The sequence below is a fragment of the Cherax quadricarinatus genome, unplaced genomic scaffold, assembly GCF_038502225.1.
Source record: "Cherax quadricarinatus isolate ZL_2023a unplaced genomic scaffold, ASM3850222v1 Contig3523, whole genome shotgun sequence".
Taxonomy (NCBI): Eukaryota; Metazoa; Arthropoda; class Malacostraca; order Decapoda; family Parastacidae; genus Cherax; species Cherax quadricarinatus.
Window position 1 is genome coordinate 5,001 of NW_027198549.1, and position 3,305 is coordinate 8,305.

Consider the following 3,305-nt stretch of genomic DNA (forward strand, 5'->3'; position numbering starts at 1 on the left):
CACAGATGCACTTCTGGAAACACAGTCCTTCTTCCTAACCACCAGTCCATCACCTTCACCACCAGTCCATCACCCTCACCACCAGACCATCACCCTCCCCACAAAACCATCACCAGCAAGGGAAGTGTGGAAGGGAGTTCATCTGAGGGGACACAGATGGACTTCTGGAAACACCGTCCTTCATTCTCCCCAACAATTCATCACCCTCACCACCAGTCCATCACCATCCCCACCAGTTCATCACTCTCACCACCAATCCATCACCCTAACCACCATCCCTTCACCCTTACCACAACACCATCACCAGCAAGGGACGTATGGAAGGGAGTTCATCTGAGGGGACACAGGTGGACTTCTGGAAACACAATCTTTCACCCTCCCCATCAGTCCATCATCTTCCCCACCAGTACATCACCCTCACCACCAGTCCATTACTCACACCACTAGTCCATCACTCTCACCACCAGTCCATCACACTCACCACCAGTCCTTCACCCTCCCCACCAGTCCATCACCCTCACCACCAGTCCATCACCTTCACCACTAGTCCATCACCTTCAAAACCAGTCCATCACCCTCACCACCAGTCCATCACCCTCACCACCAGTCCATCACCAGCAAAGGAAGTGTAGAAGGGAGTTCATCTGAGGGGACACAGTTGGACTTCTGGAAACACAGTCCTTCACCCTCCCCACCAGTCCATCACCCTCGCCACCAGTCCATCACCCTCACCAGCAGTCCACCCTCACCACCAGTCCATCACCCTCACCACCAGCCCATCACCCTCACCACAACACCATCACCAGCAAGGGAAGTCTAAAAGGGAGTTCAACTGAGGGGACACAAATGGACTTCTGGAAACACAGTCCTTCACCCTCACCAAAAGTCCATCACTCTTCCCACCAGTCCATCACCCTAACCATCAGTTCATCACCCTCACCACAAGTCCATCACCCTCACCACCAGTCCATCACCCTCACTACCAGTCCATCACACTCACCACCAGTCCATCACCCTCACCACTAGTCCATCTCCTTCAAAACCAGTCCATCACCCTCACCACCAGTCCATCACCTTCACCACCAGGCCATCACCCCCACCACTAGTCCACCCTCACCACAACACCATCACAAGCATGGGAAGTGTAGAATGGAGTTCATCTGAGGGGACACAGATGGACTTCTGGAAACACAGTCCTTCACCCTCACCACCAGTCCATCACCCTCACAACCAGTCCCTCACCCTCCCCATCAGTCTATCATCCTCACAACCAGTCCATCAACCTCACCACAAAACCATCACCAGCAAGGGAAGTGTGGAAGGGAGTTCATCTGAGGGGACACAGATGGACTTCTGGAAACAGTCCTTCACCCTCCCCACCTGTCAGTCACCCTCACCACCAGTCGATCACTCAAATCCAACCCCTCCCACTCATGTACTTATCCAACTTAAATTTGAATTTACCAACTAGATAGACTGTTCCACTCATCAACTACCCTATTTCCAAACCAATACTTTCCTATGTCCTTTCTAAATCTAAACTTATCTAATTTAAATCCATTACTGCGGGTTCTCTCTTGGAGAGATATCCTCAAGACCTTATTTATATCCCCTTTATTAATACCTGTCTTCCACTTATACACTTCGATCAGGTCTCCCCTCATTCTTCGTCTAACAAGTGAATGTAACTTAAGGGTCTTCAATCTTTCTTAATAAGGAAGATTTCTAATGGTATGTATTAATTTAGTCATCCTACGCTGAATGTTTTCGAACATTCTGTAATATGGAGACCAGCTGCATAATCTAGGTGAGGCCTTACTAATGATGTATAAAGCTGCAGTATGACCTCTGGACTTCTGTTGCTTACACTTCTTAATATAAATCCCAGTACGCTTAGGCATTGCTGTCTTGATTTAAGGCTGCTGCTCACCATAACCCCCAAGTCCTTTTCGCAATCTGTATAGCTAAGTTCTACATCATTTAACTTATAAGTGCTAGGGTTATGGACACTCCCGAGCTTCAGAACCTTGCATTTATCTACATTAAACTGCATCTGCCACTTTTCTGAAGCTCCCTAACATCTACGATTGAATCAATTATCCTACCTATCTTTGTGTCATCGGCGAATTTGCTCATATCACTAGTAATTCCCTCATCAAGATCATTGATATATTGATAAATTAGAGACATGTGCAACTCTTGGGTATCTTTACTAAGGAAACGTTTCGCCACACAGTGGCTTCATCAGTCCATACAAAGGAGAATCTTGAAGAGCAGGATGAGAATGAGGAAATCAGTCCCTCAACCTTGAGTCGATGTGGTCTGTCAGTGGAACGCCTTCCAACTGAACAAAAGAAACTAATGGAAAAATAAATAAATAAAGAAATGATTTAAGGAAAAACAAGATAAAATGATTTTTGAGAATTTTACTTAAAATTTAAATATAATAAAAAAAATATGGCCTTCAATTCAGGTAGTTGGGTAGGAGTAGGTATGGCCCTAGATAGTTCCTCTGATGTTATTTATGTAGGTTATCCTGGGCAGATGGTAATCCGATGTTCTGGAATCTCCTACCACTTGGATGGAGCACAAGTAGTATAGGTAAGGGCCGGTAGTTGTAGAATAATGTTAATAAGTATTATTAACACACGTCTTGCCCCTTTATCTGGCGTCTATCCTGGAAGACCACGCCAGGAACAGAGCTGACAAATAAGAGAAAATAAAACTGGTTACCCATAGTCATGATAATATAACATCTAAGAAAGAAAAAGAATGATAAAGGCCAAAATCATTACTGGTAACCAGCAAACACTAGAAAAGAACAAACAGTAATACTCCTGGTAGATCACCCTACCTGATTAGGAGAAGAGTGGAGGCGAAGTGACTCTCCAAACTTCCATCCACACCAGGTAAGGTCAATATTACCAGGAGTAGAAACTTTAACAAATCGGACACCAGGAACTAGTTTTGCCCCAGCCCGCCAGAGAGGGGGGGGGGGGTGTGCGCGCGCAACGTAACTCTCTAATGATTCCTGGTTGCCCGAACAACCTTAACCCCACTTACACCTACTTTTCCCTCACATGGTCAGTCCATCAATCTTGAATAGAATACGGCATATGAGCGGAGAAGGAGCTTATAAACCGTAGGCAGGAGAGGTGCAGCATTCGTAGGTGGTGTCACATTTGTTCAATGTGGAAGTAGGTCGTGCCCAAGGGTTAGGCCAGCGAAGAATTCCCAAGTATTAAGATTCCAAGAAGTTGCAGTGTCTGACAGGATTGTAGATGAATGGTTCAGAGAACCGACAC

The 3,305-nt window shown here is 46.0% G+C and overlaps 1 long non-coding RNA gene across 1 annotated transcript; it reads right to left on the reverse strand.

Annotated features, from left to right (window-relative positions):
- Nucleotides 1-2,411: 2,411 nt before the first annotated feature.
- Nucleotides 2,412-3,075, reverse strand: LOC138852039 (uncharacterized). Its single transcript, XR_011391538.1, has 2 exons — nucleotides 2,855-3,075; nucleotides 2,412-2,702 (listed from the first exon to the last, which is right to left on the reverse strand). It is a non-coding gene; the product is annotated as an uncharacterized lncRNA (long non-coding RNA).
- Nucleotides 3,076-3,305: the final 230 nt, after the last annotated feature.